Source organism: Prionailurus viverrinus, chromosome E3, assembly GCF_022837055.1.
Source record: "Prionailurus viverrinus isolate Anna chromosome E3, UM_Priviv_1.0, whole genome shotgun sequence".
In the NCBI taxonomy this organism is placed as follows: Eukaryota; Metazoa; Chordata; class Mammalia; order Carnivora; family Felidae; genus Prionailurus; species Prionailurus viverrinus.
Genome location: NC_062576.1, coordinates 16,314,757 through 16,339,535, shown reverse-complemented (window position 1 = coordinate 16,339,535; position 24,779 = coordinate 16,314,757). Strand labels below are relative to the sequence as shown.

General features: G+C 37.0%; 1 protein-coding gene and 1 non-coding gene across 2 annotated transcripts in view; both read left to right on the top strand.

Moving 5' to 3' along the window:
• VKORC1L1 (vitamin K epoxide reductase complex subunit 1 like 1) overlaps window positions 1-24,779 on the top strand; it is a 64,850-nt gene that overhangs the window by 4,800 nt on the left and 35,271 nt on the right. The window lies entirely within an intron of this gene.
• Window positions 4,319-4,391, top strand: TRNAK-CUU (transfer RNA lysine (anticodon CUU)). The gene has a single exon. It is a non-coding gene; the product is annotated as a tRNA-Lys (tRNA).

Below are 24,779 nucleotides of genomic sequence, written 5' to 3'. Positions count from 1 at the left end.
GACTGAGCCACCCAGGTGCCCCAGTCATTTGTGTATTTTTTAAATGTAAATTATTATACTTTATTGTTCCCTCCATGCCATAGTATAAAGACTTAAAGTCCATTGAAAACAATTTCAGAAGCATGGCAAGAGAAACAATATGATATGCAGAATATTCTTTATAGGTATTTTCTGCAAGTTACATTAGACCCCCTTCTAAGAAAGTTTTTTTTGTTAAGAATAATACAAGTTATCTTTAAAGATTAATAGGCTTGGCAATTCTACATTTTTAAAAGCTGTAAAATAGTATTTGAAAGCCATCAACTCCTCAAAAAGTTGCCTTCTTTTGCAAAATGTTGGTTTAGTACCTCTCATGACAGAAAAAAAAAAGTAGTAGTGCCATCTACTTACTACCCCTTTGTTGAAATCTTCCTTTTTTTTTTTTTTTTTTTTTTTTCTTTTAAAGTAGGCTCTACTGCCCAACGTGGGGTTTGAACTCATGAGCCTGCGATCAAGACTCACATGCTCAGCCAGGCACCCTGAGATCTTACATTTTTAGAATAGAACCTTGAAGTTTTTGGTGCTCCTCGCTTTGTCCGCCTAGACTCAGAGGTTAAACGATTTGTCCAGGGTAACACAGTTACAGCAGATTGGGACTAGAAGCCTGGCTTCCAGAGTACTTGTTTAGAGACCCCGCCTACATTTTTTTTCAGTTACATTCTTGTATAGATAATGCATTTGCTGCTTCAAATTCAAAGATACTAAAGCATATATGGTGAATAATCTCCTTCATAACCCCGTCACCCAAACATGCAGTTGTCCTCCATCAGCAACTGTGAAACTTTCCAGAGCTTTTTGTGCACATACAAGCATAAATATGACTGTATTATTCTTCCCATTTTTATTTTATTTATTTATTTTAAAGAGAGAGAGCACACGTGGGGTGGGGATGCAGAGAGAGAGGGAGACAGAATCCGAAGAAGGTTCCAGGCTCTGAGGTGTCAGCACAGAGCCTGATGTGAGGCTCAAGCTCATGCTCTGTGAGATCATGACCTGAGCCAAAGTCGGATGCTTAACCAACTGAGCCACCCAGGTGCCACCCCCATTTTTAAACATAAATTATCATATTATATATTCTGATGTGTACCTTACTTTTTGTTAGCATTCTTTCCATCACATATTTTAAGTGCTTATATTCACATTTGTTATGTTGTTAATAATTGCTGATATGTAAAAGAAAATTTGTTCTAGTAGTTTGTTTTGACTGATATGAACCTAATAAATAAAATATAGGTTCTTATGTTACTATTGTTTCTTGGTATGGAAATTTCAGAAGCAGTACAAACTTAGAGTGCAAGAGGAAAGGAGGCCTATCCACAAAGGGTGACCAGACTGCCATGCATTAGAGATAACTGTGAAAACTTAAGATAATACTTACTGTGTGCTAAGCAGTGTTCTAAATGCTTTACTTGTATTATTTAGTTCTCATAACAGTCCTATGAGGTGCTTTTATCACTGTTTTACAGATGAGAAAACAGGCGCACAAAATACAAATGAAACTTGATTTAGATAATATGATGGCAGAGGCCTGATTCTAACCCAGGCAATCTGTCTCAATATTAGATTGAGTGATCTAATATTGACACAGTGATGCCCATATCAGCCAAATTTTTTAAACTATGCCAACCTTGGTGCCATTTTTTTTTTAACATCTGTATGCCAAAATGCCTAGTGTTTGTATTATAGCTTTTACTTTTTTAGAGCAATTTTTTTAGAAAAGTAAGGACATTACTATGAAGGTATGGTATATAAGAAGTTGTTTCTGGAGTGGTTGCCTTCTAATCCTCAACTTGTGAAGATAAGGAGTTTGTCACACTTAGTGAACAGGTATGCAGTGGGGTGAGCTATCAGGAAGACTTAACATAATTGCCAAGGAAAGGAAGATAAAGGGCATCTAGGCACCAGAGGCGGGGAGGGGAGAAAGTTAGTTTGAATTCGTACTAGGGTGGGGTAGCCCTTTCTGAGAGAGATGTTGAGTCATGGACCTACTGTACATGGAGTCAGGAGAATTGGGCCTGGGGTGTGGTGCTGGCTAAATCACCATACAGAAGTAGGAATTTAACAGGGATTCATTTCCTTGACAATTTGGAAGACTCTAGGGAACAGTATTGGGAAAGGCAGAAAATGGTGGCCCTTTGGGGGGACTAGCAAGTGGCCATATTTGGATGTAACATAGACCCACCTGGGTTGGGAAAGGACTGGAATCTAGAGCTTGTCCCGAAAAATGCAAAACCAGGCATTCTTATAAACCATGTGTTCTTGTAAACTTGGACAAAACTTAAAAGCACTGAGCCTTGGGTTTCTCTTCTATATAGTATTTGTATTCAGTTGCACTAGATTGGTATTAGATTATCCGTTTTCAAAATTCATTCCCCAAACTCCTAGTTGTGTGGTGGTACAACAGGAATTTCATAAGCATTTGATTCACATTTTAACGTGTTAAACTTTAAAACATTATAAACATTTATGTATACTCAATTGCATAACATGCTAAATTTTTTAACACAGTAGAGACCACTGATTTATACTGCCAGGTTATCTCACAGGATAGTTATGCTAGGTGAGAAAAAGTACCAATCTTAAATAGTTGCATACTGTATGATTGCATTTATATAGCATTATTGAAATAACAAAATTATAGCAATGGAGAACAGATTAGTAATTGCCAGGGAGTTCAGAATGGGGGAAGGGATGGCTTGGTTAAGGCAGGTAGCTTGAGGGGAGCCTTGGGAAGGAACAGTTCAGTATTTCAGTTGTGGTTACACAAAGCTACAAATGTGATAAAATTGCATAGAAACACACACATACACAAACATGCAGGTAGTGAAATCTCTAGAGTAAACTCTAGATTGTACCCAGATTAGTTTCCTGGGGGTACCTGGGTGGGTCAGTAGGTTGAATGTCCAACTTTGGCTCAGGTCATGATCTTGAGGTTTGTGGGTACGGGTTCTGTGTTGGGCTCTCTGCTGTCAGCATGGAGCCCACTTTGGATCCTCTGATCCTTCCCTTTCTGCCTGTTCCCTGTTCTTTCCTCTTTCTCTCTTTCAAAAAAAAAAAAAAAAAAAAAAAGATTAGTTTCCTCATTGTGATATTGTACTATAGTTATGCAAGATATTAACCAAGATATAAAGTTTGGAAAAGTGACCTGGGGACCATTCTGTGCATTTTTTGCAAATCCCTGTGATTTATAGTTATTTTTAGATAAAAAGTAAAAAAGAAGAGGGGGAAAGTAACATGTTTAGAATATTTGAGGGAGGGGCGCCTCGGTGGCGCAGTCGGTTAAGCGTCCGACTTCAGCCAGGTCACCATCTCGCGGTCCGTGAGTTCGAGCCCCGCGTCGGGCTCTGGGCTGATGGCTCAGAGCCTGGAGCCTGTTTCCGATTCTGTGTCTCCCTCTCTCTCTGCCCCTCCCCCGTTCATGCTCTGTCTCTCTCTGTCCCAAAAATAAATAAACGTTGAAAAAAAAAATTAGAATATTTGAGGGAAAATAAGCAAAAGGACAAAATTAAAATTATCCTAGGGGAGTTGGGTGGCTCAGTCGGTTAAGTGTCTTACTCTTGATTTTGGCTCAGGTCATGATCTCACAGTTTGGGGGATCAGCCCTGTGTTGGGCTCCATGCTGTGGGTACAGAGCCTGCTTGGGATTTTCTCTCTCTCCCTCTCTCTCTGCCTCTCCCCTGCTCGCGCACTCTCTCTCTCTCTTAAGATAAAAAAAAAAAAAATTAAAATTATCCATAATACCACCATTCAGGATAACAATCCTTATAATAGAGTTTCTTGCTTTCTTTGTGTATATACTTGAATTCTAAAAAATACTATTGATTAGAAGAATTACAGCTATATATTGGTATTTTAAAAATTCAGGCCGGTGCTTGTTTGCTCATGTAAAATTATATCAGCAAATTCACTATTATGGAACTCTTACTGCCTTATACTATTACATGTGACTGCTTTATGCATAATATGTCATGTCATTATTATTACATATTTTAAGATTTATTATTAGAGATTTAACTTAGGAATGTTCTTCTACTTAGACTTCTGGACAGGTATAATAAAATCCTTAGATAGCATTAATGTACTATTAAAAAAATGACAAAAAAAGTCTTTATCATTTGCAACGGTTAATCTCTTTGGATCGGGCTTTTCTTGATACTGTGCAATCAAAACATAACAAGTCTGACTGCCCCAATCATCCATAATGTAGTTTGTGTTAATCAGAACACCTTCATTGTAAATGTTATAAACTTGAGCTTTTAAAATATACTGATAAGGGGGTGCCTGGCTGGCTCAGTCAGTAGAGCATCAGACTCTTGATCTCAGGGTTGTGGGTTCAAGCCCCACGTTGGGCGTGGAGCCTATTTAAAATAAATAAAATAAAACACTTAAAAAGCTGTAAATACTGAAATAAAATACAGTGATAGAATGAAATACTACTTTAATCTGTTTCTCATTATAGATCCACATAAAATTTCATTTGGAAAAAATTCTTTTACTAAGAATTTTTAAAACCATTAGATTATAAGCTATAAAGTTGCTTTCATTATGAGCATCTATAACTTAGGGGAATTTCAAGGATGCTATTTTCACTGTTGTGTGATTATTGACCATTTTAAAAATAGTCATTGAGGAGTGTCTGGGTGGCTCAGTCGGTTAAGCGTCCGACTTTGGCTCAGGTCATGATCTCAAACTTCAGAGTTCGAGCCCCTGCATTGGGCTTTGCACTGACAGCTCAGAGCCTGGAGCCTGTATCAGATTCTGTACATCTCTCTCTGTCTCTCTCTCTCTCTCTCTGTCTGTCTCTGTCTCTGTCTCTCTCTCTCTCTCTGTATGTGTCCCTCCTCTGCTTGTGCATGCTCTCTCTCTCAAAAATAAAAAAAATAAATAATCATTGTATTTGAGAAGTAAAATAGTGGAAGATCCATGACAAAATATGAATTAAGGTGGAGTATACTCAACTACACTGTGTTTTATAAGTTTGATTTATTTCTGCTTGTGCATTGTGTTAAAAATTAATATCACAGACTTCTATAGAGCAAGAGTACCTGGATTGAAATCTTGGCTGCATAACTTGATCTCTCTTTTGTCTCAGTTTCCTCTTCATAAAATGAGGGTGACAGTAGTGTCTAACTCAGGATTATTGTGAATATGAAGTGTACCAATGCACCAGTTTCTGTTAACTGTATAGCACCTGGCACAAAAGTAAATGCTTATAAAATGTAGCTATTATTTTAAAACATGTTTTTTTTTCTTTCATTAATCTTGTTCAGCAAAATCTGTAGCATCCCAAGGTGGTTGTTTTTTTTTTTAACTTTCATATATTTTGTTTGAATTTTTTTTCATATTTAGCTCCTTTAGTTTGAATGGAATATACTTTTGTGTGTGGTGTGAGGTAGGGATCTAACTTTTTTCTAAATTGATAGACTTTTGCCTAACTCCCAATTTATTGACTTGACCATATTTGAAGTACCACAAGAATTTCCTTGTATTCTATAGGGACTCTTTCTGGATTCTCAGCTCTGTTCTAGTGACATGTTGTCTGTGTTTCCACACATTTCCATTACTATAGTCCCCATCTGCCCTGTGGTTTTAAATAGTAATTTGACATCTGATAGGGCAAATATGCTCATTTTAAAAAATGTTTTGGCTATTCCATCTCAGGTGAATTTTAGAATTTATTTTGATGAGTTCTAAAAAACATCCCATTGAGATTTTGGTTAGAATTGTACTTAATTTTTAGATGAATTTGGGAGTCAACCTTTACTCAAAACTTCCCATCAAGTAACATATTGTATCTATTTCTGGAGTTACTAATCTGTTATCATTTTAATCTAGATGCCCATTGTGGTCTTGTTTTGTATGTGATTTATGTGGTGCTGTAAATTGAGAAATTTTATGATGGTATTCCTGGTCATGGATCTCAGGAACAATTTTCTCTAGTCTGCAACCACTATTTTCAAGTCTATAGGCTCCCCAAGGAAGAAATTTATGTTAAATATTTGTACTTACAAATGAAAAACTAAAATACTTTGCATTTATTCTTAACTAGGACTTGGGTACCAAACTCCCAAGACAAAAGAATGTAATGAGCCCAGCTGGGTTCATGTGGAAATTTTTTTTTTAATCCAGTTAGTCTTAAATTGTTTCAAACTAAAACAGGCTGTGATATGGACCCCTTTCATCTCCCCAATTCTCAAACATGGCTAGATTTTTCCTTTGTGATGTGAGCAAAGCCTGCTCTAACTCATTCCTATCAGTGCCCAGGGCTGTGTAACCAAAGCGCACATTTGCTTTGGCTGACTGCTGATCTGGCCTTGGCCACACGCCTCAGGCCTTTTCTGCCCAAGTAGTAGGTTTGGCCCTGGCTCTCACTTAGAGAAGAGAAACCCTCTTGAGGGCTTCTCATACCACTCTAGTCATGTAGAAGAAGCAGAAAAGTGAGCCTGTACTCGTGTGCCGAACTTTTAATGGCGATTCTACCCAGTATCACACAGACCCAATCAGTGCTCTCAAATCTGTCCTCTTCCTTCGTGAGAATCAGGGAGAAAGAACAGTGAGAAGGGCCTTGATTGCTCACTTCTAAAGATAACATAGAAACTTTCAGCCATTCTCAGAAGCATTGGTTTTTCTCTTGGGTTGTTGTCTCAAATCAACCAGAAAGAGGTGGAATAAAAACTGGCTTGCTGAGTATTGCACATAAGCCATATTCTCTCTTAAGTATGCATCAACCTGCAGTGGGTGACTTATTACTCATGAGACGTTCTCTTCCCTTGCTTAATGGTTCATGACATGTTCTTGATTTTCCTCCTACCACTTGGTTCCTTCTCAGCTTTCTTTACTGGCTTATCCTCCTGCAATTACCCATTATGTTGGTTTACCAGGAATCAGCCCTACCCTCTTGTTAGTCTTCTTTCTCTAAACAGTCATGTCCGTGTTCATGGCATCACTCACAGATGAACCTAAAATTTATATCTCTAGCCTGGAAATTTATGTCTATAGCCTCAAAATTTATATCTCTCTTTTGAACTCTAGATCTGCATATCTAATTGCCTGCTGGACATCTCTAGTTAGATGTCTCCAAAGTGCTATAAGTTTAATGTGTCCAAGATTTAATTAATATTCTTACCCTGAAAATGCTTTTTCTGATCCCAGTGAAAGGCATCACTGCCCCAGCAGTTGTGCAAGTCAGAAACCTGGGAGTTGTCCTTGGTTGTTTCTCCACCCTCCCCTCCCCCACCAAATCCAATCAATCACCTTTTTTTTTTAACCTTTTTTGTTCTGATTTGTAACATACATATGGAAGAGACATTGAGCTGTGCATCTTTTTTGACGTAGTAATGACAAAGCATAACCCTTGTAACCAACATCCAGGTCATCAAATAGACTATTGTCTTCAGAAAGCCCTCCCTTAATCCCCTCCTTATCAAATATACTCTTCCTCCTTCTCAAGAGTAACTAACTTCTGTCCTGACTTTTATGATACTCACTTTCTTACTTTTCTACCTGAGGTTGCATCTAAACTTGGTTTAGTTTTTCCTGCTTTTTGAACTTTGTAAACGGTTCCATTTAAATGGAACCATTTAGTTTGTATTCTTTATTCTGGCTGCTTTCACTCAACAGTATTTTGTGAAATTCATCCATGTTTTACGGAGCTAGAGTTTATGTGTCATTGCTGACTATTCTGTTATACAGATACATCACAATTAACTTATTCACTCTTTTTTTGGATGGACACTTAAGTTGTTTTCACTTTGCAGCAATTATGAATAATGCTGCTATGAACATTTTTGTGTGTCTTCAATTTTACTTGGTAATGCCAGACTGTTTTTCAAAGTGATTGCAATAATTTAGATTCCTACCAACAATGTATGAGATTTCCTGTTGTTCTACCTGTTTGTCGGGTGTTGGAATTGTCAGTCTATTAAATTATATTAGCCATTCTGGTATATATGTAATGGATTTTTGTGGGTTATTGAGGTGTATTTCAGTAAAATGCAAAAATCCTAAATGTACAACTTGAAAATTTTTTTATATATGCATGTGCCACTACTCAGAAGAACATTCCTATCACCTCAGAAAGTACTCTTATGCAACTTTTCAGTCAGAAGCTGTTATTCTGACCATACTGTTTTTTTTTAATTTTTTTTTATGTTTATTTCTCAGACAGAGAGAGACAGAGCATGAGTGGGGGAGGGGCAGAGAGAAAGGGGGACAGAGAATCAGAAGCAGGCTCCAGGGGCTCGAACGCAGGGCTCGAACTCACAAACGTGAGATCATGACCTGAGCCAAAGTCGGTCGCTCAACCCACTGAGCTACCCAGGCGCTCCCTGACAATACTATTTTGACTTCTATCACTGTAAATTTGCTTTTCCTATTCTTGAACTTCATGTAAAAGGACTCCTAACAGTATGCACTCTCTTGTGTCTGGCTTCTTTTGCCCAGCATAATAGCAGTTCATCCAAGTTGTTGGTCTTATCAGTTATTTTTTTATTGCTTAGCGCCATTGTATGATTTTATACACACACACACACACACACACACACACACACACACACACACACTCAGTGTATTTTTGGGTCATAGGGTAGGTATTTAATTTTGTTAGAAACTATAGAACAGTTTCCCAAAGTGGTTGTTCTATTTAACATTCCTATTTGGTTTTAATGTGCATTTCCCTAATTACTAAAGGGGTTGAGCAGCCTTTCCTCTGTTTTTTTGTTGGCCATTTAGATATCTTCTCTTTGAAAGGCTCATTAAAGTCTTTTGCCCATTTTTCTACCTGGTGTTCGTTCTTTGTCTTATTCATTTTAAGATACATACATATATACATATTTATATGTATATATGTGTGTATGTATATACGTGTGTCTATATATGTCTATGTATGTTCATGTATATTTTTTCAGATAATCTGTGTTGTGTATATTCTCTTCCACTCTGTGGCTTGCTTTGCCTTTTCATTTTCTTAAAGGTATGTTTTGATTAACAGAAATTATTAGTTTTCACATAGTTAACCTTCTCCTTTATAATCAGCTTTTTGTATCTTGGTATTGAAGATATTCTCTATAAAGATATTTTCTCTTACATTTTGTCTTTCACATTTAGGTCAACAATCTATGTGGAATTTTTTTTAATTGTCTCTAGACAAAAACTGTCTCCTTTTAAGCCAGATGTGACTCTTCACTAAGTTTTTGTTTTGGAAAATAGTGATTTTTCATAAAGAATTTATTTCTGTTAATATGTAATGGATTTCTTGTTATTTTTTTTAATTAAAACATTTTTTTTTCTTAACATTTATTTATTATTGAGAGACAGAGAGAGAGCACAACCAGGGGAGGGGCAGAGAGAGAGGGAGACACAGAATCCGAAGCAGGCTGCAGGCTCCGAGCTGTCAGCACAGAGCCCGACATGGGGCTTGAACTCACAAACTGTGAGATCATGACCTGAGCCGAAGTCGGAAGCTTAACCGAGAGAGCCACCCAGGCACCCCTCTTGTTATTTTTAAGTGAACAAATATTTCAGTTTTCTATTTTAATTTCAAGTGTGATAAATATAATAGATAAAAGCACATGAACTGAAGCTCTTTAGAATCTCAGGTTTGAGAGTTACTGTGTAGCTTTATAAATCTTGATAAATAGTAAATAATAAATCTTGGTTATTTTTGGCTCCTTGCATTTGTATATACATTTTAGAATCGGGTTGTAAGATTCTACAAGAATACTTGTTAGGATTTTGATTGGAATTGGCATTGAATAAGTTTAGGGATAATTGAAATATTTACACAGTTGCATCTTCCAGTTCATGAACATTGTCTCTCAGTGTGTTTTGGTCTTCTTTAATTTTTTTCTCAGTAATGTTTTGTAGATTTCTAAACAGCAGTTTTGCACATCTTCCTAACAGAATTTTTAAAGTGAAAAAAGTCTATATCAAATTACATTAAAAAAAAAACAAAACATTTAACAAGAATACAAAGGGTATCGGGGCGCCTGGGTGGCGCAGTCGGTTAAGCGTCCGACTTCAGCCAGGTCACGATCTCGCGGTCCGTGAGTTCGAGCCCCGTGTCGGGCTCTGGGCTGATGGCTCAGAGCCTGGAGCCTGTTTCCGATTCTGTGTCTCCCTCTCTCTCTGCCCCTCCCCTGTTCATGCTCTGTCTCTCTCTGTCCCAAAAAAAAAATAAATAAACGTTGAAAAAAAAAAAAAAAAAAGAATACAAAGGGTATCTCTGAAAAGTGTGAAACTTCACTGAAGGACATAAAAGAATTGAATAAATGCTGAAACATAACTTTTTCTTAGATAGGATAACTGTCACATTGGAAAGATATCATTATCCCTGTAGACTGTCTGCTAAATACACTTTTGCGTCTTGTCATTTCTAAAATTGAGATATGCCTTGGGGTGCCTGGGCTTAACCTGGGTTGATTAAGCGTCCAACTTCGGCTCAGGTCATGGTCTCGTGGCTTGCGAGTTCAAGCCCTGTGTAGGGCTCTGTGCTGACAGCTCAGAGCCTGGAGCCTGCTTTGGATTCTGTCTCCCTCTCTCTCTCTCTGCCCCCGCCCCACTCGTGCTCTGTCTCTGTCTCTCTCTCTTAAAAATAAGCAAACATTAAAACATTTTTTTAATTGAGATATGCCTTAAAATTGAGGATACCTTCTAGTCACTTCTGGCCATGTGGTAGTGGTGAAGAAGTTTTATTTATGAACATCTTAACCAGTTTATTTTACTTATTTTCCTTTCATTATAAGCACAATTCATATGCATATGCTAAAAGAGCTATTTTAATAAGCCTAAAAGAAAAATCCTCAGTCACAAGGCAGCATTATGTCAGGGTGGCAATGTCTTTTTTTTAGGGCTACATAAAATTGTACATCTTACATTGAAGGTATTTTGGAGTTGATCAAACATAATTTGTAAATTCAGTGTAATCCCAGTTAATATTTCCACAGGCTTTTAAAAACACGATTCTAAAGTTTATATGAAAGAACACAAATGGAATTTTTTATAAAATATGAAAATCAATAATTCACGAAGGAGAATTAGTACTGTGAAAGTCAGGGTTCAAGCTGAAGTGATTAAGCATGCTGGAGCAGGTAGGTTATCCCCAGAACAGAGCTGAGAGTAGTGCTGTGACCTCATTTATAGAAATGTCATAGGTAATGAAGGTGAAAACAGTGAATTCTTCGATAAGTAAGTAGTATTGTGTTAGCCATTTGAGGAAAAAGAAAGCTAGCTTGCCATCTCACTTAAAAAAAAAAGAAAAGCTTTTATTGAGATACAATTCACAGATAGGAAAGTACACATATTTTGGGAATGCAAGCTGGTGCAGCCATTCTCGAAAACAATATGGAGGTTCCTCAAAAAACTAAAAATAGAACTACCCTACGACCCAGCAATTGCACACTAGACATTTATCCAAGGGATACAGGTGTGCTGTTTCGAAGGGACACATGCACTCCCATGTTTATAGCAGCACTATCAACAGCCAAAGTATGGAAAGAGCCCAAATGTCCACGGATGGATGAATGGATAAAGAAGATGTGGTATATATATGTGTGTGTATATATATATATATATATACACACACATATATATACATACACACACACACACACAATGGAGCATTACTCAGCAACCAAAAAGAATGCAATCTTGCCATTTGCAACTACGTGGATGGAACTGGAGGGTATTATGCTAAGTGAAATTAGAGAAAGACAAAAATCGTATGACTTCACTCATATGAGGACTTTAAGAGACAAAACAGATGAACATAAGGGAAGGGAAACAAAAATAATATAAAAACAGGGAGGGGGACAAAACAGAAGAGACTCATAAATATGGAGAACAAACTGAGGGTTACTGGAGGGGTTGTGGGAGGGGGGATGGGCTAAATGGGGAAGGGGCACTAAGGAATCTACTCCTGAAATCATTGTTGCACTATATACTAATTTGGATGTAAATTTAAAAAATTTTTAAAAAATTAAAAAAAAAGGAAAGTACACATATTTTAAAGGGCCAATATTTTTTATGTATCTGTACACGTGTAACAGGATGTGTCACCTAGATCAGGAAATAGACTCTCTAGCACCCCCAAAGTTTCCCTTATATTTGCCTCCTAGTCAGTACCAACCCCCTTGGTGGTAATCACTTTTTGGGCCTCTGGCCATCAGTTAGTTTTGCCTGTTTTTGATCTTCAAATAAATCAATATATTAAGTCTTCTTTTGTGTCTCATTTCTTTCGCTTAACAATATATGAGATTTATTTATGTTGCATGTAGCAGTTCTTTTTTATTGTGTAGTATTGTGCTAATATGCCACACTATCATTGATAGAAATTTTTGTTTACTTTTTTTTTTTTTTTTTTTTGCTAAAATGAATAAAACTGCTTAGAACACTCTTGTATGTGTTTGTTGGGTGTTAAGTACTCATTTGTTCTTGGAATTGAGTGGAAGTGGTGGGTCATAGGCTACATATATGTTTAATTTTAGTGTATATTGCCAAACTGTTTTCCACAGTGAGTATACCAGGTTACATTCCCACCAGCAACATATGAGAGTTCCAGTTGCTCTAAGTTTTATAAAATCTCAGAAACCATAAAGAGAAAAAGTTGATTAATTTGCATTAAGGCAGACAAAACCTGTGCATGGCAAAAACTAGCATAAATGAAGTTGGAATGCCAAAGATAAACTGGGAAAAAATATTTGCCTTGCATCATTTTCAAGGAGCTAATTTCCTTTAAAGAAAAGGAAAAGACAGGAATCCTTTTAAATAAATACAGGAAGGACCAACATCTCAACAGACAAGTGGGCACAGTACATTCAAAGACAGTTGAAAATAGGGGCACCTGGGTGGCTCAGTCAGTTAAGCATCCAACTCTTGATTTCGGCTCAGACCATGATCTCATGGTTCTTGAGTTCGAGCCCTGCATTGGGCTCGGCACTGACAGTGTGGAACCTGCTTGGAATTCTCTCCTTCTCTTCTCTCTCTCAAAACAAACAAACAAACAAACAAACTTAAAAAAAGACAGTTGAAAATAAACACAAATAGTTCTTAAACAGGAAATTTCAGCCATAATAAGAGCAAATTGAAACTATATTGAAAACGTTTTTAATGTATTAGATTGGCAAAGATCAAAACTTTTGATTAACTTGGCTGAGATGTAGAGAAGTATCAAGTTCCATATAGTAATGGTAGGATTCTAAACTCTGAAGAGCAGTTTGATAATATCCATTAAAATTAAAAATGTATGTACTTCAAGAGTAGTAAGGATAAATAAATTATGATGTGTTTATACAATAGAATATTACAGAGAACAAGAATGAATGAGTTACAATTTACACACAAAAATAGATGGTTCTTACAACCATAATGGTGAGTGAAAGAGCCAGACAAAAGTACAAGTTCCAAAACACAAAATTAAAACTATGTTGTTAGAAGTCAGAGTAGTGTTACCTCACTGAAAAGGAACACAAGACAAGCTTTTGGAGGCTTGTAGTGTTCTATATCTTAATGTGGGTCCTGGTTACACAGTTGTGCTTACATTGGGAAAATTCATCAAGCTTTTGTGTACTTTTCTGAATGTATGCTATAATTCAATAACAAATTCTAAATAGATAATAACATGTATATACACAGTCATAATGCACATACCCCCCCTTTTTTTTTTAGCAGTTCTTTTCTGTGCTTGTAAACACGAATACATACATATACACTCTTGTATGTGGCAGTTAAGTAGTATGAAGACATTCATTGCCATGCTTATCATAACAAAAGTTGGGACAAAATCTAGTTACCAGTCAGTGGGGAACTGGTGAAATAATTAATGGTAATGTAATAGAGTGAATGAATAGCAGCTCTTAAAAAGTGAAAGGGAGTTCTTTGTGAACTAATTTAGAAACATCTCTTAAGATGTTTTTAAAAGACCAAGCAAGGTGCATGAATGATATATGTAGTATGCTAATACAGTTGACCCTTGAAAAACATGGGGGGGTTAGGGGCACTGACCACCTGTGTAGTACAATTTGCATTTTTTAAAATTGAAGTATAGTTGACACGCAGTGTTACATTTCAGGTATTCAAAATAATCCACAATTCTATACATGCAGTTACACTCTGTCACCATACAACATTGTTGTAATATTATGGACTGCATTCCTTTTGCTATACTTTTCATCCCTGTTTGTGACTTTTTTTTTATTACTGAAAGTTTGTACCTCTTAATTTCTTTCACCTGTTTCGCCTGTCCCCTCAAACCCCCTTCCCTCTGGCAAAATTCTCTGTGAGAATTTTTCTGTTTTTGTTTGTTCATTTGTTGTTTAGATTTTTCCACATATAAATGAAATCTTGTGGTATTTGTCTCTGATTTCACTTAGCATGATACCCTCTAGGTCCATCCATGTTGTCACTAATAGCAAGATTTCGTTCTGTTTTATGGCTGAGTCATACTTCAGTGTGCATATATACCACATCTTTTTTATCCATCCATCCATCCATCCATCCATCGGCACTTAAATTGCCTTCAGCTCTTAGCTATTATAAATAATACTGCAGTAAATAAGAGTGCATATATCTTGAAACTAGTGTTTTCATTTGGGTAAATGGGCAGTGGAATTAGTGGATCATACAGAATTTATAATTTTTTGAGGAAAACTACTGTTTTCCATAGCAGCTGCACCAACTTCTGTTCCCACCAACTGGGTGAGGGTTCCCTTTTCTCCGCATCCTTGCCAGCACTTGTTATTTCTTGTGTTTTTAATACTAGCCATTCTGACTAGTATGAAGTCATTGTAGTTTTGATTTGCATTTCCAGTGTGTAACTTTTGACTCCCCCAAAACTTAGCTGCTAGTAGCCTACTGTTAATTGGAAGGCTTGCTGTGAACATAACATAAACAGTGAATTAACACATATTTTGTATATTATACAAATATATAAGCTAGAGAAAAAATGTTTAAGAGGAAGAGAAAATACATTTACAGTACTGTACTGTATTCATCAAAAAAATTTTTATTATGACTAAATCTGCAAAGTTCAAACCTGTGTTGTTTAAGGACCAACTGTATTTTGTGTGGGTATATTTTTTAAGTCATTTACATAAAAAGTATATAAATAGAATATTTCTGGAAGTATAGAAAAATATATTAATGCTGGCTCTCTGGGGAGAAGTTGGTGGCTGGGGAACAAAATGGGAGATACTTTCCCTGAATACTCATATACTTATAAATTTTAAAAATTTTCATAATGGCAAAGTGCACATAATATAAAATGTACTGTATTAAGCATTTCAGGTGTACAATTCAGTACTCTTAATTTTATTCACATCATTGTATAACCAGTATCCAGGACTTAAAAAAATTTTTTTTAACTTATTTTGAGAAAGAGAGAGAGAATCCCAAGCAGGCTCCACACTGTCAGCAGAGCCCGAAGTGGGGCTCAAACTCACAAACCATGAGATCATGACCTGAGCCAAAACCAAAAGGCTGATGCTTAACCAACTGAGCCACCCAGGTGCCCCCAGAACTTTTCAAACCCATTAAACAGCTCCTCGTTTCCTCCTCCCCTTTACCTCTGGCAATCACCCATTCTACGTTGTGTTTCTATGAATTTGACTACTCTAGATACCCCATAAAAGTGGAGTCATAAAATATTCGTATGTATTTTTGTGACTGGCTTATTTCACTTAACATAATGTCCTCAAGGCTCAGACATCGTATTTTGTGATCTTTGAATTCTATACCTTGTTCATTTATTACCGATTTTTATTATTTTTTTAATGTTTATTTTTGAGAGAGAGGGAGGTGGGGTGGGCGGAGGATCTGAAGAGGGCTCCACATTGATAGCAGAAAGCCTGATGCAGGGCTCAAACTTGTGAACCGTGAGATTGTGACCTGAGCCGAAGTCCAGTGCTCAGCCGACTGAAGCGCCAGGCTCCCCTATTACCTATTTTTAAAGGAGCATTAGAATAAAAAGGTAAGACTTTATCATTCAGAGCTGGTTAATTATATGTAAAAGTTGGTAGTGTGTATTATTCACATCAACCATCATTTAATGCCAGTTTTGTTAGCAAAACAGATTTATACCATAGTGCCATTTAAAGTTTTATTTTACTACATATTTCTCCTTGTTTTCATGTATAGGTATCACCAGAATAGAGGGTCATTAAGTCCCCAGCCTCTTGACTCTCAGTCTGCTCAGTACAGTAGTTTTTCCCCTGGGCCTTTCCTCAAAGTCTACCTCTTTACCCCTGGCACAACCTGGTTCTATGCCAAGGGCATTGCTTCCTCTTTGCAGATTTCTCCTGTATCTCTGACCTGGAAAAAAAAGGGGGTGGGGGTCTCATTTTCTAGCTATTCAGTGCTGCTTAAGATCATTATTCTAGAGCTTTCTGCAGTAATATTGTTTCCCATGAATTGAGACTCATTTCTATCAGGATTGTTGACTGAGTGTGGGGACAGAGGAACAAGTTGAAATGACTGAAGTTTATGAGAGGACTTTGTACTATTAAACAGAACAGAGGAGGACAGGCAGGCTCTAGGTGGAAGATATGTGACTAGTCTTTGAATATGTATTGGTTTGAGATGCTGGCCTATATTGGTTTGAGATGCTGAAGCTGTGAGCTGGAAGTGGGGATTTAGAAAATAAGTTTTCATTATAAATTTAGTGTATGCCAATGTGTATGTGTTTATGTGTGCCTGTGTAGAAAATGCAGAAAAGTATATAGAAGAAAAAATTATCCATAGACTAGATTATCATTCTTAACATTTTAACTGAATTAACTTCTGGGTGTGTTTGTTTATTTGTTTTGGTTACGTGTTATGAAAGTATATGTATGAACTCTCACGTTTTAAAATGGAGTTGAGATTTTACATTTTGTGTTCTGCTTTTTTTCTTTGTATTCTGTTCATGAATGAAAAAGTCCAGAGCCAGTTACATGTGATGCTTCTCTTGTGTTAAAAGTCAGCAGCGGGGGCGCCTGGGTGGCTCAGTCGGTTAAGCGTCCGACTTCAGCTCAGGTCACGATCTCGCGGTCCGTGAGTTTGAGCCCCGCGTCGGGCTCCGTCGGGCTCTGGGCTGACAGCTCGAAGCCTGGAGCCTGTTTCAGATTCTGTGTCTCCCTCTCTCTGCCCCTCCCCCGTTCATGCTCTGTCTCTCTCTGTCTCAAAAATAAATAAACGTTAAAAAAAAATTAAAAAGAAAAAAAGAAAAGTCAGCAGCAAAAGAAAGAGGTCATAAATGAAATTGTAGGGCTTGTTGAAATCACACATGGTGAGAATCCTGCACAGATGGAGAAGATAATGTGGCAAGGACAGAACTTTGGAAATTTGCCTATATTTGGGGATTCAAGAATAAGAAATCATAGAGAAGCAGGAGAATTAAGAGTTTAGTGTCAAACTAAGAGTGGAACAAATTCCAAGAAAAAAAGGAGTAGTTAGCATTGTTAGGTACTAAAAAAGAGAGTTCTGGATGAATACTTTAGATAAGAAATTGTGAAATCACTAGTTGATCATAAAATTGATTCTGTCCAGCAACGATGGAATGTCAGGGACTGAATTTACCTTGCTATTTTAAACAACTGGAAAGTCAGCATACGAAATAACAATTTAGAGACATTGGATGAGAGGCAACACGGCTGTGATCACTGAAAGAAGAGAAACGAATTTACTGAGCTCTGTGGTTGCCCCAGTTTCTTGTTGGGAGGTGTTTTTCAGGCTGCAGAGCGGAGAGGGGAACCCAAATAGAGCCCAGTGGTTCCCTTGAGTTGAGAAGACAGAGATGGGAGTTTGATGGGGCAAAGGCAGCTCTCATTTGTGGGGCACAATGTAAGAGAGGAGAAGTTGCCCAGAGAACCCCAGAGATATGCGGGTGTGTACCCTTGAGTCTGGTTGAGTACTGATCTTCACATGCATAAGAAGAAACTACCTGAAGCCAAAAAAAGAACTCCACTGAAAAATAGTAGGCTGAAACTCACACGAGGTTGGAAATAGTGTATGTTCTCACTAGCCAAAGTATATGTAGGGCATCAAAAAGATATTGCCTTGGTTATAGGGCTAAATTAGCCCTAAATAAAGGCTGCTCCTGGACCTGCCCTACCAAAGCATAAAAGCAAGCCTTGGAGGATCCAATGATTCCAAGAAACTTAATTGTGTTCTGGAACAAAAACAAGCACTTTTTAAGGGAATATAGCAGAATCTAGTACCCCAAACATAAAATTCACAGTGTCCCTGCCATCCAATTAAAAAATTACCAGGCAAGCAAAGAACCAGAAAAATAGGACCTATAATTAGAAAATAATCAGAAAAATAAAAAAATGGAAATAAACCCAGAGATGATGGAATAAAAAAGTTCATTAAAGCAGCTCTTTTAATAGCTCTATTTTTTTTTTTTTAATGTTTATTTTTTGAGAGAGAGAGTGTGAGCAGGGGAGGGGCAGAGAGAGAGGGAAACAGAGAATCTGAAGCAGGTTCTAGGCTCTGAGCTGTCAGCACAGAGCCTGATGTGTGGCTTGAACCCACCAACTGCAAGATTATGACCTGAGCCAAAGTCAGAGGCTTAACCGACTGTGCCACCCAGGCACCCCTAAAACAGCTCTTTTAAATATGCTTTATATGTTCAGGTAGGTAGAGGAAATGGTTAACATAATGCAGAGATATTAAAAAGACCTCAATATAACTCCCAGAGATGGAAATGGAGTGAAAAATATACTCAAGGGATTAGCAGCACACGAGGCACCAGCAGATCAGTGAACGTGAAGATGTAACAGTAGAAACTGTTCCAAATGCGACAGAGAAAAAATGTGAGGAAAAATTAGCAGATCATCAATGTCTAGAACAGGAACAGTAGTCAGGAACAAGAACAGTCTAACATATGTGTATTGGAGCCCAGAAAAGAGGGAGGGAGGAGAACGAAAGACATTTTTAATAATGACCAGAAAATTTCCAAATTTGATGAAAATTGCAAACCCACAGATTCAAGAAGCACAACAAATCTCAAGGAGAATATGTATAAAGGAAACCACATCAAGATACATCATAATCAAATTGCTGACCACCAGTGATAGGGCAAAATCTCAAAAGCAGGCAGAGAAAAAAGACACATTATGTAGGGTAACAAGAATGTCAGCAGATTTCTTATCAGAAATATAGCAAATCAAAAGACGGTGGAGAGACATCGATAAAGTGCTTAAAAACAAACAAACAACTGTTAGCCTAGTATTCCTTATCTTGGAAAATACTTGTCAGAAATAGTAGTGAAATAAAGACTTTTGAACAAACACATGCTGAGAGTATTTGTTGCCAGCAGACCTGTACAACAAGAAATGTTGAAGGAAGTTATTCAGGCAAAAGATAAATTATTTAAGGTAGAAATATGGATCTTTACAAAGGATTGAAAAGTACCGGAAGTGGTAAATGTGGGGTAAATATAAAGATATTTATTATTTCCTTTAAATGATAATTGAATTGAGTGACTAACAGGTATGGTGTTTACATTCGGACTGATGGAAATGTTCTGGAATTAGTAGCTTTAAAAAGATACTTGGGGGGCACCTGGGTGGTTTAGTCGGTTAAGTGTCCAACTTGATTTTGGCTCATGGTTTGTGGGTTTGAGCCCTGCATGGGCTGTGCGCTGGTGGTGCGGAGCCTGCTTGGGATTCTCTCTCTGTCCCTCCCCTGCTTGTGCTCTCTCTCAAAATACATATTTTGGGGGAAAAAAAAGATACTTGGTTTTGAAATCAAAAGTAATAATGTATTGTGGATTTTACATATAGAAGTAAAATGTATGACAACAGCAAAAAGATGGGAGGAAAATGGAAATATATGATTAGAAAGTTCTTAAATAATACATGAGGTGCTCTTTATCTGCTATGGGAAAGCAGCCTAAGTTAAAGGTAATATAAAGATACAATGTAAAACCTAGAGTAACCACTAGGAAAATTAAATAGAATTATAGCTAATCAAGTAATTGTGGAGATGGAATCCTAAAAAAATTCTCCGTTAATCCAAAAGAAGGCAGGTAATGAGGGGAAAGAGAACAAAATACAGTTTGGACAAACAGGGAACAGCAAGATGCTAGACTTAAACATAGTCATATCAACCTGTCATTACATTAAATGTAAATGGTCTTGAAAAGCTTTGCAAAGTAAAAGAGATAAAAATTACCTCTATTAATATTTTAGTGCACTCCCAGTTGATTTTTGTGTATAAATATGTATGTGTACACATGCATGTTCATCCAAATGTCTATACATAAATATGTGCTGGGTTTTTTTTTTTAAGAAAAAAAATTGAGGCCATGCTCTTCATTTCCATTTAAGTTTGGATCACAACCATTTTGACATATAATAAAATATTTGAAAAGAGCTTTTAATGTCTGTATAGTATTCCACTGAATATCCAAAATGTAATTTGCTTCATCCTAGATAATTTGCCATTTAGGTTGTTTTTCAGTTTGCCATTTTAAATAATACTGTGTTGAACACCCTTGTACACATTTATGTAAATCTTTACATCATTGATTATTTTCTTTTTTTTTTTAATTTTTTTTTTTCAACGTTTATTTATTTTTGGGACAGAGAGAGACAGAGCATGAACGGGGGAGGGGCAGAGAGAGAGGGAGACACAGAATCGGAAACAGGCTCCAGGCTCTGAGCCATCAGCCCAGAGCCCGACGCGGGGCTCGAACTCCCGGACCGCGAGATCGTGACCTGGCTGAAGTCGGACGCTTAACCGACTGCGCCACCCAGGCGCCCCAACATCATTGATTATTTTCTTAAGCTAGATTCCTAGAAGTGGGATTGTTAAATTAATCTTTAGAAAATTGTGCCTATTTACACTCCCCCCTATAGTGTATAGGAGTGCCAATTTAACCTTTTCCTTGTTACATGCCTAGTATTAAACATTGCCAATCAGATTGTTTTCTAAACTGTAACTTGATGCTTATGGGATACTTCTTTATCTTTGAAGTTTGAAAATTCTGCCAATCTCTGCATTAAATTTAGCTAGAACACAAAATGTACATTTATTTTTCCTTCAACTACCTTCTCTCCTTCGTTCTCTCACTTTTTTTCCCTTTTTCCTTCCCTCCTTCCCTCTCTCCCTCCTTCCTTCTTCCTACTTTAATAGTTTAGTTTTCATTTCTTTGGTTATTACTTCAGCTTTATTTGTTCTAGAATATGAACTTTTCCATATCACTCTTGTTCACTATTGACTCCTTGGTGCCTGCAATAGTTTACTGTATGCTCAATAAATGTGTTAAAAGAGTAAATACAGTTTTTTTTTCTTTCTACAACTATTATTGGTAAGGTTGATCTGTATAATATTTCTAACATTTTTTTCTTTCATCTTACTAGTCTGTTTTGTCCTTTTTGTTGTTCTATTATTGTGGGATAATTTATCCATTTATTGTTTTATGTCACTTTTTGTTTGGTAGTAGTTTATCTGCTACTCACTACTTCTGTTGCTGTTTTTAATTTGGCAAGTCATGTTATTCATCTCTGAAAATCTTTTCATCTCGATTAATCCTTTCCCCATATGCAGAATTTTCTGAGATTCCTTAAAAATATTAAGCTCTATGCATTTTATTACTTTCCTCTCAATTTATATCAACTATTTGAGACTCAGATTTTATATCTGTTTTCAGCTCTAGGGTATTTAAACTTCACTGTGTAGTACATTTTAAAATACTTTAGGGCTGGGAAAGAAAAGAAAATGGTGTATTAGTATTAGTATTATTATTTGTTCCCTTACTTCACTTTGACACAATTAAAATGTGGAATCACAGGCTTTTAGTAGTACAAAGTTAGGGCTCAGGAGTTTTTATTTGCAAAGATTGTTATGTGGCAGGATTCTGGACAGCATCTACTTTTTTTGAGAGAGAGAGAGAGAGAGCAAGAGCAGGTGAGGGGCAGAGAGAGAAGGAGAAAGAGAGAATCCCAAGCAGTCTCCACACGTCAGTGCAGAGCCTAATGGGGGGCTTGAACTCTCAAACTGTGAGACCATGACCTCAGCTGAAATCACAAGTCGGACGGTTAACCAACTGAACCACCCAGGCAGGCGCCCCTAGACAGCATCTACTTCTTCAACTACTTTTTGAGACCCCAGAAGGTAGAGAACTGGTCAAAGAAAAAGTAATGAAAGTTTGAATACAAAATACCTATTCTTTAGAGGACGGCAATTGGGAACTTGAAAGAATTGGTTATTCCTTTCTTTAATTATTTATACTTTAGAATTTTGACCTGGGAACCCAAAGATGAATGAGAGTTCCTTTTCTCCTGAAGTCCAATTTAATGCCAGACACAGACGATATAAACAAAATAAGTAAAACAGTAGTGGTAGTGGTGTACCAGAAAGTGAAGGAGATCCATAATTTGCGGTTTACGTTTTCTCCTGAGAGGTCAGCAGAGACTTTTGCAGAATGAAAGAGATTTGAGATTGCATTTTGGAGTGATACCATTTAACCTGTGATGAATAAAAAAGCTACAAAGCAATGCTTAAGTTCTTTTTTTTCTAGTTGTAAGAATCCTCGTATAGGGATGGAAAACAAATCTTAATGTATTGACTCAAGATAGGTGATTTGAAGGGAATGGGACTGAACCTCAGTTTTGTGCATGTAGCTGCTAGAATTCTATTTCTTTTCACATTAATGTGAAATTAATCATTAAAACTTTAAGTTAAAATGGAGGTTTAAAATTTTTTCCCTTCATACTTGAAAACTATTTATGGTAGCAATAATTCTGATGGCCTCAGGTATCCTCTTCCCAACACTGACTTATGTCTTGAAAGAGTGGCTTAGGGGTACCTGGGTGGCTCAGTTGGTTAAGTGTCCAACTCTTTTTTAAAAAAAAATTTTTTTCAACGTTTATTTATTTTTGGGACAGAGAGAGACAGAGCATGAACGGGGGAGGGGCAGAGAGAGAGGGAGACAGAATCGGAAACAGGCTCCAGGCTCGGAGCCATCAGCCCAGAGCCCGACACGGGGCTCGAACTCCCGGACCGCGAGATCGTGACCTGGTTGAAGTCGGACGCGTAACTGACTGTGCCACCCAGGCGCCCCTTAAGTGTCCAACTCTTGATTTTGCCTCAGGTCATGATCTCACAGTTCGTGAGTTTGAGCCCCGCATCGGGCTTTGTACTGGCAGTGCAGAGCTTGCTTGGGATTCTCTCTCTCTCCCTCTTTCTCTAACCCTCCCCTGCTTGTATTTTCTCTCTCTCCAAATAAATAAAACATTAAAAAAAAAAAAAGTGGCTTAGATTTGCTTTCATATTCCTGAATAACCCACAGTACATCTCCCAGTGTCCAGTTTTAATTACTGGCAATATATGCCACTGTGAATACCACTATTATTTTTAAATCATGGGGGGGAAGGTCTAATATTTTCATTGATATTAGCTAGCCTAATGATCTACAGATCTCTGAACCAGGTGTTTAATTATTTTTCAAGTTCAAATTTACTTACACTTCAGGGAGTCTAAGGTTACAATCAGAACATGTTGATATTTACAAAGACAATTTTGTTCAGTTTGTTAATCTCAGCTGGGGAGGTTTTGCTTTTAAGAGAATCCTCATCAGTTTCTTTTTTCCATTGGAGACAGTAGTTTCAGTGGCTGAAATGCTGGATTAAATATGAAAATATGCTATAGTCCAGGTTCTCTTTATTTACCGTGAAAAAAGAAAGCAATGTGCCAGACCTGTGAACTCCTCTGATAAAGGGAGGCCACAACTACTCTGCATATGAATACCAACAACCAGTTAAGACATTTTTCTGTATTTGGAAACTTGAAAGCTTCCAAATATTTAATAATTTAAGTTTACTTCAAGTGTTTGTAAAATTTCAGTTAATAGAGATTCATTCAGGATTTATGTGGATTTACTCTTGACAGAAACTCAAGATACAAGTAGCTACTTAGGCTAGCCCAGTGTTTTTCAAACTAGTAGAAGATGAGTTTTTAAAATTTCCCATCTATTATGGACTGATAGTTTACAAAAAACATTTATCAAAAAATAAATGCAAACAGCACATGCTAAATAAAAGGTCAAGTAGTTTATTCAACTGACAAAATTGCATTTTAATAGTATAATCAGTAAAATAATGTGAAGAATTATAAAAACTGTGCATGTATAGTCAATCACTATGGTAAATTTCTCTATTACACTCTTAACTTTATGTTATTTGGTAATTGTATCTAAAGTTATGAAATAGAAGTGTGCCTGGTTGACTCAGTCAGTGGAGCATGCAACTCTTGTGAGTTTGAGCCCCATGTTGGGTGTAGAGATTACCTAAAAAAATAATAAAAATAAAGTTATGATAAATAGCAGTTGGGTATTTTATTTATTTTAAAGTTTATTTACTTATTTTGAGAAAAAGAGAGCACGAGCAGGGGAGGGACAGAAGTAGAGGGAGAGAGAATCCCAAGAAGACTTTGCGCTGTCAGCACAAAGCCCAATGTGGGGCTTGATCTCATGACTGTGAGATCTTGACCTGAGCTGAAATCAAGAGTCAGACACTTAACTGACTGAGCCACCCAGACACCCCAGCAGTTGGGTATTTTAGACACCTAACATATACCTTGAACAAGCATTGTCTTATCAGTACTTAAAGTTTAAATGTGACAAATGAGCTTATGTCTTGCTTGTTATCTAGGTTGGATTGAAGTTGGCAGTACTTTCAGATGATGATATAGGGTTAAACTGTTGCTATGCTTTTATTTAATAGTACTCTAAAGTAGGGATTTGTGGGGTGCATGGGTGGCTC